We start from the raw sequence: 12,739 nt of genomic DNA, 5'->3' as shown, positions 1-12,739 counted from the left end.
CTGGTAAGGACCTGTGATGATGTTGTATGGGTCAGCCTCTAGAAACACCAAGTTACATTGCTAGTGATTAGGTTTCACACAGGCTGTGATGCCTTCCTCCAGCCACAAGAGATCGCTGTGGTGCTGAGTAAGAGTGAAATGAAGTTGTTGGTTCCTGAGGATGTAGGAGGAGTGCAAGTTCCCGGGCTTGGAGATCTGGAGTGCGGCATCCTTGCTGCTGTGGGACAGATCAACAGAGACTGTAAAGTAATTCTTCCTGGCTGCTGTGGGACAGATCAACAGAGACTGTAAAGTAATTCTTCCTGGCTGCTGTGGGACAGATCAACAGAGACTGTAAAGTGTGTCCGAGAGGAGTAGTATCGTTCAATTCAGAGATCAGTTACAGGACGGGTTACTCCTGTCAGAGCTGAACTATGTGGATGCCTGTACCTGCAATCTAGACAGAGAAAGTAAAAGACCGCGCTAGGACAGGCAAGCGACCGGATCAGGAGCCAGATTACCCCTGCCTCCACGTACCAGACCAAGACAAGCAACTAATTACAGAACTGTGAGTGTGCACTGGTGCTAATCTGTAATAGGTCATAGAGCAGGATACTTTAGTCAGTGCATTGTAGAAGCGTGCCCTCGGTAGCAGGGACAGACAGGAGGAGAGTAAGCTGTATTTTTATGTGCTTGCTGTTTGGGGTGCAATTTTTGGATGCAAAGTTCAGTTATCCTTTCTGTAAATTTATGTAAACTTGTTATTACTGCTCCTGTCATTTGTCGATTGCGCCCCTGGTGCATCGGTACAATACTGTTAATCCGATTTTACGCCCGTTATATTTTGTTCTTTAATAAAGCCAGTATCTGCTTCAGCTTCCTTGTCTGCTGTACTGTATTTGAATCCTGCCCTGCGGTCTTTTCCTCATCTGACCGCTACAATGTCACTATCATGTGACCAGTGCAGGAGAGCCCGGGGCTCAGCAGTGGAGAGGAGAAGTGGTAAAGACCTGTGATAATGTCACCATCAAGTGACCAGTGCATGTGGGGGTGAAGCTCAGTAGTGAAGAGGATAAGTGGTAAGGGCCTGTGATGATGTCACCATCATGTGACCAGTGCAGGAGGGTCCAGATCTCAGCAGTGAAGAGGAGAAGTGGTAAGAACCTGTGATGATGTCTCTGTCATGTGACCACCAGTGCAGGAGGGGACGGAGCTCAGCAGTGGAGACGAGAAGTGGTAAGAACCCCGAAGATGTCACCATCATGTGACCAGTGCAGGAGGGACTGAACTCAACAGCAGAGAGGAGAAGTGGTGAGGACCTGTGATGACGTCACCATCATGCGACTAGTGGAGTAAGGCCGGAGCTCAGCAGAGGAGAAGTGGTACGAACCCCGATGATGTCACTATTATGTGATCATTGCAGGCAGGGGTGGAGTTAAGCAGTGGAGAAGTGGTGAGCCTGAGAAATCTAGGAAGTTGTAGTCCTATTCTCTTATATTCCTTCTCTGAATTGTCCTCTGATATCCCATAATAAAGACCTGTACATGCTGGGAGTTGTAGTTCTCTCCTCTTATACTCCCTCCCTTCCTCTCATATCCCATAATATCAGCCTGGACATACTGGGAATTGAAGTCCTCTCATCTTATACCTCCTCCCTGAAATGTCCTCTGATATCCCATAATAAATTTTGCCGACCCATAAAAATAAATGGATCGATGTGCAATCCGCAAAAATGCGGATCAGACACAAATGCAAAACTTGGGCGTGCATTGTGAGTAGAGGGATATTACCATCTACTGGGTGTCTATGCAGAGTGTGCGTCGGTGTGCCACATGGAGTGAATCTGCAACCACCATCGCAGCAGAGCTCCAGGCTGCAGACCACTTTTATACAAACTAACCCTTGCCAAGTCAAGCGCAATGCGATATCTTAAAATTGCAGATAAACAGGTTATCTGTGCCGCACTCTATCGAGGCAGATACGTTTCTATTTGCAGAGGGTAAATGCCAAAATGGCAAGAAATGCTATTTAAAGAGGACCTGTCCCCTCTCCTGCCATGCTTGTTTTACTAACTACTTGCATTCCCTACGTAATCTATTCTTATAACTGTATGATGTGCCATTCCCTTATTATTCCTGCTAGAAGTTGTGAATTAATTATTAGCAGTTAACCATGAAGGTCCAGATGGGCGCTACAAGTTCAGGGTGTGTCCCTTTACAGTCTGACACTGGCAGTACTGATTAGATAGTGTCAGACTGTGCAGGGACACCCCCCCCCCCCCACCCACACACACACACACACCTGGTAACACCCATCTGGACCTTCATTGTAAACTGCCAGTAATGAATTCATAACTTCTAGTAGGAATAAAAAATTTGTGGTATATCATAGAACATATGCTCCAAAATTATTATGACACGGGTAATGAAAGTAGTTACTAAAACAGTAATGTCAGGAGAGGTGATGGGTCCTTTTTAAAATTAAATATCCCTTCTGAAGTGAGACTCCATGCAAAACCTGACAATACAGCTATTGCCCAGAGTGGAGGGACACCAGTCCCCAAAATTCTCACCTATAATTTCCATCAATCTATGGGTGTCTTCTGGTTGTAATGACCCAAATGGATCTTGTATACTGGGGTAATTTACAAATATTTACAAATACTTTATGACTTTTTTTGCAAAATTTGGTGCAAATGACATTTGTTAAAAAATTTGTATTCGTATGTTTAATTTATGTTTTATGTTTAAAAAGTGAACAGGGTGTAGTGGTAGGGCCTGAAACATTTAAAGGGGTTTTCCCATCTGAGATAATGGGGGTATTATCTCAGATGAGACTGTCTGGCCCGTCCATCACAGCATTGGGAGCATGGCATAGAAGACAGGGTGGGGAGTCTCTGGGTGCAGCAAGGTGCAATGCCACACCCTCTTTGCTCTTAGGGGCAATTTGCATATTATAAAACGTCTTGACAGAACATATGGAGATGTGGTAAACATCCCGGCGGATGGACAGCTGCCAACCGTTTGACACAGTGGTATGTAATGACAGATGCCCCTTTAAGCTTTTCTTGATGTACCATTTAAAAAAAAAATGAGAATTTGCTTTCATGGAAAAAAATAATAATATATTGTTACAGGTTATTTGCATAAAGCCGCCATCCCCTGTAGCGATGTACAGGCCCAATTATATAGAAAGGAATTACAACATTTACAAAATTAATGTTGAAAGAGACAAGATACAACAAGATGGAGAGCCCAGCCCAACTAAGTAAAAACATCAAGCTCTCGGCTCATCAAGTGTGCAAACAGCACAGGAAAATAAAAGAAACTCCTCTTCATACGTATAGCGCCCTAGAATTAAAGGGGTTGTGCAGTGCTACGGTATTGATGGTCTATCCTCAGGACAAGCCCTCTATCAGATCAGCGGGGGTCCGACACCTGGCACCCGACCGATCAGCTGTTTAATGAGGTAGGGGCGCCCCTGCGAAATTACCTCTGCATCGTCTACTCTGCAGCGGCGGCGCAGAGTAATTACAAATGCTCGTCCCCTTCACTTATAGTTACACTGCGCCACCTCTACAAAGGAGACGACGTGCAGGAAATTTTGAAGCGTCGCTACCTCGTAAAATAGCTGATCAGCGGCGGTGGCAGGAGTCTGAAAATTTATGATTGTAGCACTGCACAACCCCTTTAACCCGTGGAGGGCCTCTGCCGTACATGTACGGCGCTGGTGGACGTCACTTAAGGACCAGCGCCGTACATGTATGGCGGGCTGATCGGGCGGGTGAAGGAGCTGCTGCATATATCAGTGAAAACACAGATGCCGGCATATTAACCCCTAGTATGCCGCGGTCAAAGCTGACTGCGGCATGCAGAGGGTGCATTAGGATCTCAATAGCGGAAGAAAACGCTTCAGTTTTGTCCCCATTCATTGTCAAAGGGGAAAAATGCATTCCGTTCCGTTTAGTTGCGTCCCAGTCGCGGACAGAATAACGCTGCAAGCAGCGTTTTTTCTGTCTGCGATGTGGTGCAGAGCAAGACGTATTCGTCCTGACACACAATGTAAGTCAATGAGAACGGATCCGTTTTCTCTGACACAATAGAAAACGGATCCGCCCCCCATTGACTTTCAATGGGTATATAAGACATAATACAACCGAATCCGTTCATGATGGTTGCATGCGGTTGAATTATGGCAACGAAAACGTTTTTGCAGATCCATGACAGATCCGCAAAAAGCGCTAATGTGAAAGTAGCCTTAGTCACCTTTGTATATACAGTATATACATTACTTATCCTGTACTGATCCTGAGTTACATCTTGCATTATACTCCAGAGCTGCACTCACTATTCTGCTGGTGCAGTCACGGTGTACATACATTACTTATCCTGTACTGATCCTGAGTTACATCTTGCATTATACTCCAGAGCTGCACTCACTATTCTGCTGGTGCAGTCACTGTGTACATACATTACTTATCCTGTACTGATCCTGAGTTACATCCTGTATTATACTCCAGAGCTGCACTCACTATTCTGCTGGTGGAGTCACTGTGTACATACATTACTTATCCTGTACTGATCCTGAGTTACATCCTGTATTATACTCCAGAGCTGCACTCACTATTCTGCTGGTGGAGTCACTGTGTACATACATTACTTATCCTGTACTGATCCTGAGTTACATCCTGTATTATACTCCAGAGCTGCACTCACTATTCTGCTGGAGCAAAAGATGAAACAATATATCATATAGAGCAGCACAACAGTACCTTCGCATTGGGCTTTAGGAATGCATCAGCCGATCCAAGGCCCCAGATCCATAGGGGTCACCATGACAGTGTTCAAATTAAAGCAGATGGCAGCATCTCCAGTCCAACAAGGTTTATTCACAAGTGGTGCATGAGACAGTACAAAAGGTCCAAAGACAGCAACATTTCGGCTACATGGTAGACAAGCTACTTCTGAAGTGTAAAACAACGATATATAAAGTACATTTGATCCCTCCTCCCATACCAATGTATCCACTGGACTCTGGGGTCTAGTGAATGGTGGACCATAGGCGCAAAACGCAACCAGAGTTTGTTTCAAACCAATAGTTTTTTTTTATTTTTGTTATCGTAGTCACGATAACAAAAAAAAACAAAAAACTATTGGTTTGGAACAAACTCTGGTTGCGTTTTGCGCCTATGGTCCACCCTTCACTCGACCCCAGAGTCCAGTGGATACATTCCTCATAGACTGACCCAGACGGCGGCCTGGCCCCCGCCAAAGGTGAACACGGACGTAACCGGCAGCACCAACCAGAAACACTTAAACCACTCCTACTCGCCTCCAGTACAGTTGCACCGAACATTAGGTGCAACAATAACAGGTGAGCAGTACCACTCTTCCTGTATTTGGAGGCTTGTTCTGAACCTACTCACCCTATGAGCGCCTTTTTCCTCCTTCGGCCATTATTTTTTCCCCATACCAATGTTCCAATGGAGTAATCGCATCGTAATAACACCGGTGTAAAGTAAACCCACCAATAGGCTCTATATAGGTCATATACATCGTCACCAGTAACCAATCAGCGAGAGCCCAATTCCTCGAGAAGGATGACTGCAGCTGGACGCCCCATATCGCATGTCTGCACATCAACTTGGCGTTCCCCAATTCCAAGTGTGCATGTTCAGTATACTTCTGAACCTCCCCCAACGTAGGTCACGTGACCGCAAAACATCGGTCCACGGGACCCGCCTGTGTCTCAGTCATGTCTCCCCGCGCGGATCACGCGATCGAGAAAATCTCATTCATGTGACCCGGTCCGGAACTTACTCAAGTTAGAAGCGTCTCCATCACCATAGAGACTACTTCCTATAGTATATCTGCCGATCCACACCCGCAGTATGTATAAAAATCATCCTAGTCTATTATTAACCCCAGGGTAGCTATGCACTATATCAGTAACATGAAGATTGTTGACTAGTCTAACTTCATATTTACTGTATTCATATCGCGCACGATGGGGGATCCAAATGCAATCCAACCTTCACCTAACAAACACAGATATAAAAATTAGATACAAAAATAGAAAACACCTGTTAAAAACGACTTAAAAAATAGGCCCCTTATTATACACTGTTATGACTGATATATATTATTCAATACCACTCACATTAACCACTTCCCATCTGGGCCATTTGCCCCCTTCCTGACCAGGCCTAATTTTGCAAAACTGACATATCTCACTTTATGTGGTAATAACTTTGGAACGCCTTTATTTATCCAAGTCATTCAGAGATTGTTTTCTCGTGACACATTGTACTTCATGATAGTCATAAATTTGAGTCAAAATATTTCACCTTTATTTATGAAAAAATCCCAAATTTACCCAAAAATGTGAAAAATTCGCAATTTTCTAAATTTCAATTTCTCTGCTTTTAAAACAGAAAGTGATACCTCATAAAATATTTATTACTTAACATTCCCCATATGTCTACTTTATGTTGGCATCATTTTGGAAATGTCATTTTATTTTTTTAGGACGTTAGAAGGCTTAGAAGTTTAGAAGCAATTCTTCAAATTTTTAAGAAAATTGCCAAAACCCACTTTATAAGGACCAGTTCAGGTCTGAAGTCACTTTGTGGGGCCTACATAGTGGATACCCCCATAAATGACCCCATTGTAGAAACTACACCCCTCAAGGTATTCAAAACCGATTTTACAAACTTTGTTAACCCTTTATGCGTTCCACAAGAATTAAAGGAAAATGGAGATCAAATTTTTAAATTTCACTTTTTTGGCAGATTTTCCATTTTAATCCATTTTTTTCTTTAACACATCGATGGTTAACAGCCAAACAAAACTCAATATTTATTACCCAGATTCTGAGGTTTACAGAAACACCCCACATGTGGTCATAAACTGCTGTATAGGCACACGGCAGGGGGCAGAAGAAAAGGAACTCCACATGGTTTTTAGATGCCATGTCCCATTTGAAGCCCCCCGATGCACCCTTACAGTAGAAACTCCCAAGAAGTGACCCCATTTTGGAAACTAGGGGATAAGGTGCCAGTTTTATTAGTACTATTTTTGAGTACATATGATTTTTTGATCATTCATTATAACACTTTATGGGGCAAGATATTTTTATAGAGCTGTTTTTTACGGACGCGGCAATACCTAATATGTATACTTTTTTTTATTTGTTTCACTTTAACACAATAATAGCATTTTTGAAACCAAAAAAATGATGTTTTAGTGTCTCCATGTTCTAAGAGCTATAGTTTTTTTATTTTTTGAGAGATTTTCTTATGTAGGGGCTAATTTTTTGCGGGATGAGGTGACGGTTTTATTGGTACCATTTTGTGGGACATACGCGTTTTTGATCACTTGGTGTTGCACCTTTTGTGATGCAAGGTGACAAAAATTGCTTGTTTTGACACAGTTTTTTTTACGGTGTTCACCCGAGTTGTTAGGTCATGTGATATTTTTATAGAGCTGGTTTTTACGGACGCGGCAATACCAAATATGTCTATTTTATTTTATTTTTTCTATTTTTAAAAAAAAAAAATATTCCTTACTTGGGAACTTTTTTTTTTTTTTACATGTGAAACTTTTTTTTATTTTATTTTTTCAACCCTTTATTTTTTTTTATTTTATTTTACACTTTTCGTCCCCCATAAGGTCATACAAGACCTCTGGGGGACATTTGCTTCACTTTTTCTTTTTTTTTTCACTGTTGATTTCTCCTGTAACTGGGGCTGACATGGTAGCCCCAGTTACAGAAGAAATGCACCCCTAGAGAGGCTGTACAGCGTAATTCTGCGCTGTACAGCCTCAGAGCAGGGCTGATCGAGGTCTCTGAGAGACCTCACACAGCTCCTGCACGCTCTGGTCCCGGCGGTCACATGACCGCCGGGCCGGAACAGGAAGGGCACAGCGCTTCCTTCTCTGCAGACACAGCGCTCTGCAGCGATCCTGAAGGCAGGGACACCTGGGCACTGTCCCTGTCTCCTCTCTGGGTTGCCCTGCTGTCACTGACAGCGGGCAACCCGATCAGCAGCTGCACGATTAGCGTGCAGCTGCTGTTTCTGAAAAGACGTTTTAAAACGTGCTTTCAGAAATAGAGGTCCACCCATAGGACGTTTATATCCTATGGGCGGACGGCAGGTGGTTAAATTCTATATTCAATCCATATGGTTGTAACGCTTTCAGAGTAAAGATCCACTTCCTGAGTATTGCACCTTCATCTCCATCCATTCTGAAAACTCCTACAGAGTCAATCACGTGGAATCTCAGTTGATTAATGGAATGCCCACTCTCCACAAAATGTTTGGCCACCGGTTTATCCATCATTTTCTTCCTAAGGGTACTCATTTGTTTGTTAATTCTCTCCCTGATCTCCATAGTGGTCTCACCCACGTAAATAAAGCTACAGGGGCACTGGATCATATATATCACATCCCTTGATCTACAAGTGTAGTAGCCATTAATCTTAAATGTTTGTCCAGTATATGGATGCCCAAAGGTATCCCCTTTGATCAAATTACCGCAATTACAACAACCCAGACATGGAAAATTGCCCCCCTTACGTGGGGCCAAATAAGGTTGTCTATCCACCTGGGTACCACCCACATCCGATTTCACCAATCTATCCCGGCTATGGTGCTGAAAACTGAGCCCCTCCCCGAGACAATCAGTCTGCCTGGGGGGGTCACTCAAATTTTTGTGTATTGGGGAACGCCAAGTTGATGTGCAGACATGCGATATAGGGCGTCCAGCTGCAGTCATCCTTCTTGAGGCATTGGGTTCTCACTAGTGTTGAGCGCGAATATTCGAATTGCGAATTTTTTTCTCGAATATCGCAATTTCGAGATTTCGCGAATATTTAGAATATCGTTCTATATATTCGCGAAATCGAATATTCGTTTTTTTTCTTTTTTTTTTTATTATATTTTTTTCTTTCCCACTTCCCTAAAGTTGTTCTTACCTGTCCTTTGGATTCCTGGCTTCCTGGCTGCTCCAGTCAGTGGCGTTTTCAACTTACTGCTATATTCCATATTAGCTAAATTACAATCTAATCTATATGTGTATTTTACGAAATTTCGCAATAGTCGCAATTGCGATGCGAGTAATATAACACGAAATATTCGCATGAAGATTTCAACTTAGCACTGCTATACTCCATATTCTAGCCTAATATGGAATATAGCTGTGCTAAGTTAGCACTGCTATATTCCATATTAGGCTAGAATATGGAGTATAGCAGTGCTAAGTTGAAATCTTCATGCGAATATTTCGTGTTATATTACTCGCATCGCAATTTCGACTTTTTCAAATGTTCTTAATATTGCTCTAACTTCGTCTTTTAGAAATTTCGTAATATTGCTCTAACTTCGTCTCTTAGAATATTACGAATATTCTAAAAGACGAAGTTAGAGCAATATTACGAAATTTCGTAAAATACACATATAGATTGTAATTTAGCTAATATAGTGCTATAATCCCTTTTTTTTCCTGTAATTTTTTTTTGCCTCTTCTGAACTTAAGTTTTGTAAAATATGTACACTATTAAAAATTATTACTATAGCAGTATATTAGCTTAAATACAATCTATGTGTATTTTACGAAATTTCGTAATATTGCTCTAACTTTGTCTTTTAGAATATTACGAATATTCTAAAAGACGAAGTTAGAGCAATATTAAGAACATTTGCAAAAGTCGAAATTGCGATGCGAGTAATATAACACGAAATAGTCGCATGAAGATTTCAACTTAGCACAGCTATATTCCATATTAGGCTAGAATATGGAATATAGCAGTGCTAAGTTTAAATCTTCATGCGACTATTTCGTGTTATATTACTCGCATCGCAATTTCGACTTTTGCAAATGTTCTTAATATTGCTCTAACTTCGTCTTTTAGAATATTCGGAATATTCTAAGAGACGAAGTTAGAGCAATATTACGAAATTTCGTAAAATACACATATTAGCCTAGCCATAGTCATTAGCATAGGAACGTTGCCTTATACTATCAAGATAAATTTTCGCAATATGCGAAAAAATAATTTCGCGATAATTGGAATAATTGCGAATATTCGATTTCGACGAATATAACACGAATATTCATGCGAATATTCGCGAAATATCGCGAAATCGAATATGGCACCTCCCGCTCATCACTAGTTCTCACTGATTGGTTATTGGTGACGATGTATATGACCTATATAGAGCCTATTGGTTGGTTTACTTTACATGGGTGTTATTAGGATGCGATTAAGCACTCCATTGGTACATTGGTATGGGAGGAGGGATCAAATGTACTTTATATATTGTTGTTTTACACTTCAGAAGTAGCTTAAAAAAGTCTACCATGTAGCCGAAACGTTGCTGTCTTTGGACCTTTTGTACTGTCTCATGCACCACTTGTGAATAAACCTTGTTGGACTGGAGATGCTGCCATCTGCTTTAATTTGAACACTATTCTGCTGGAGCAGTCACTGTGTACATACAGTCAGGTCCATAAATATTGGGAAATCGATACAATTCTAACATTTTTGGCTCTATACACCACCACAATGGATTTGAAATGAAACAAAACAAGATGTGCTTTACCTGCAGACTGTCAGCTTTAATTTGAGGGTATTTACATCCAAATCAGGTGAACGGTGTAGAAATTACAACAGTTTGCATATGTGCCTCCCACTTGTTAAGGGACCAAAAGTAATGGGACAGAATAATAATCATAAATCAAACTTTCACTTTTTAATACTTGGTTGCAAATCCTTTCCACTCGATTACAGCCTGAAGTCTGGAATGCATAGACATCACCAGACGCTGGGTTTCATCCCTGGTGATGCTCTGCCAGGCCTCTACTGCAACTGTCTTCAGTTCCTGCTTGTTCTTGGGGCATTTTCCCTTCAGTTTTGTCTTCAGCAAGTGAAATGCATGCTCAATCGGATTCAGGTCTGGTGATTGACTTGGCCATTGCATAACATTCCACTTCTTTCCCTTAAAAAACTCTTTGGTTGCTTTTGCAGTATGCTTTGGGTCATTGTCCATCTGCACTGTGAAGCGCCGTCCAATGAGTTCTGAAGCATTTGGCTGAATATGAGCAGATAATATTGCCCAAAACACTTCAGAATTCATCCTGCTGCTTTTGTCAGCAGTCACATCATCAATAAATACAAGAGAACCAGTTCCATTGGCAGCCATACATGCCCACGCCATGACGCTACCACCACCATGCTTCACTGATGAGGTGGTATGCTTAGGATCATGAGCAGTTCCTTTCCTTCTCCATACTCTTCTCTTCCCATCACTCTGGTACAAGCAGGGCCGGCCTTAGGTGTTCAGGCGCCCTGTGCGAGCTAACCTTGTGGCGCCCATAATGCTGCTACACGATACGGTATCTGAATCTATGGGACTCCTGTGGATATATCATAAAAGTTTTATCTGCAGTCCTATGTAACACCACAAATAACACCACATAGCTCTCTGAATACAGATAACACAGTGATGGCTCTCTGATTTCCGTAAATGTAGTAGTGTTACCTCCGGTCCTATGTAAAACCACAGATAACACTAGTGCTGCTAATGTGGTAGTGTTACCTGCAGTCCTATGTAAAACCACAGATAACACTAGTGTAGATCATGTGGAAGTGTTACCTTCGTCCTTAGTGTGCCTCCCTGTGTCTATCGCACGGACTCCATGCTGGAGCTGCCTCCTCTTCCATCTTCTTCTTGCCCCACACAGAACATTCTGAACTTCTGATGCAGCTACGTCAAGACATAGGAACACAGTGGGCATGGTGATACACACAGGGAGAGACACACACACAGGGAAGGACACACACACAGGGACGGACACACACACACACAGGGACGGACAGTCACACACACAGGGACAGACACACACACATACATACAATAAATATGATCACCACACGGCTCCTGCCTGTCTACTTTGGTAAAGTAGGGCATAGCTGGGCTATGCCAGGCTTTAGCAGAGTGGTCAAAGGACAGTGGACACAGGGCACGATATGTATGCGAGCACAGCTGAGCGAGTGCAGGGCAAGGAGCCGCATACCCATCGCCCCTTCTGCCTGTCATACCACCCCCCCACCGGGCATTTTGGGGGGCATTAGGGGTTGGATTATGCGGAGTGTGCACATAGCCACCCATCATATCCCCCCTCCTAAAGGTAACTGATGTTCTGGGGGGAGGAGAATATGATTGGCGGCTATGTGCACACTCAACATCAGCAGCGAGGAGTTAAAGTCCAACCCTTAATGGCCCCCACACTGTTCCCCTGTCCTTTATGAGCCCCTCCCCCCCAATGGCACATTACTCCCCTCCATGGGCGAGTGGCAGCAGCAGCACATCTCTCCTTCTGTCGCCCCCCCCCTTTCTCCCACTCCATCATAGGCCAGTGGCAGATGAGTTGTTATCTTTGTACTACCAAATACCTGTAAGGCTGTAACTTCTGTTGGAACTTGGCTCAGCCTCAGGCTGTGTCATGGGCCTTCCCTGGCAGAGACTGAGTCTGCTGTGGCTGCTGGCTGGCGCTCTCGGGCTCTCTCCTTCTTCTCTCTTGGGCCCTGGGGGCGGAGCTCAGTGGCAACATCAAATGCGAAGGAAGACTCGGTCCAGCAGCCACTGGTCTGCTCTCTTAAAGAGACAGGCAGCAGAGCGGAGCTCAGAGCGGCCGCGGGCCCCGCCCCCCTCCTCACTATTTCCAATAGTCCATGCGCTTTCAGCGCTGTTAGTTAG

Source organism: Bufo bufo, chromosome 2, assembly GCF_905171765.1.
Source record: "Bufo bufo chromosome 2, aBufBuf1.1, whole genome shotgun sequence".
NCBI lineage: Eukaryota > Metazoa > Chordata > Amphibia > Anura > Bufonidae > Bufo > Bufo bufo.
This window is presented reverse-complemented; position numbering follows the sequence as displayed.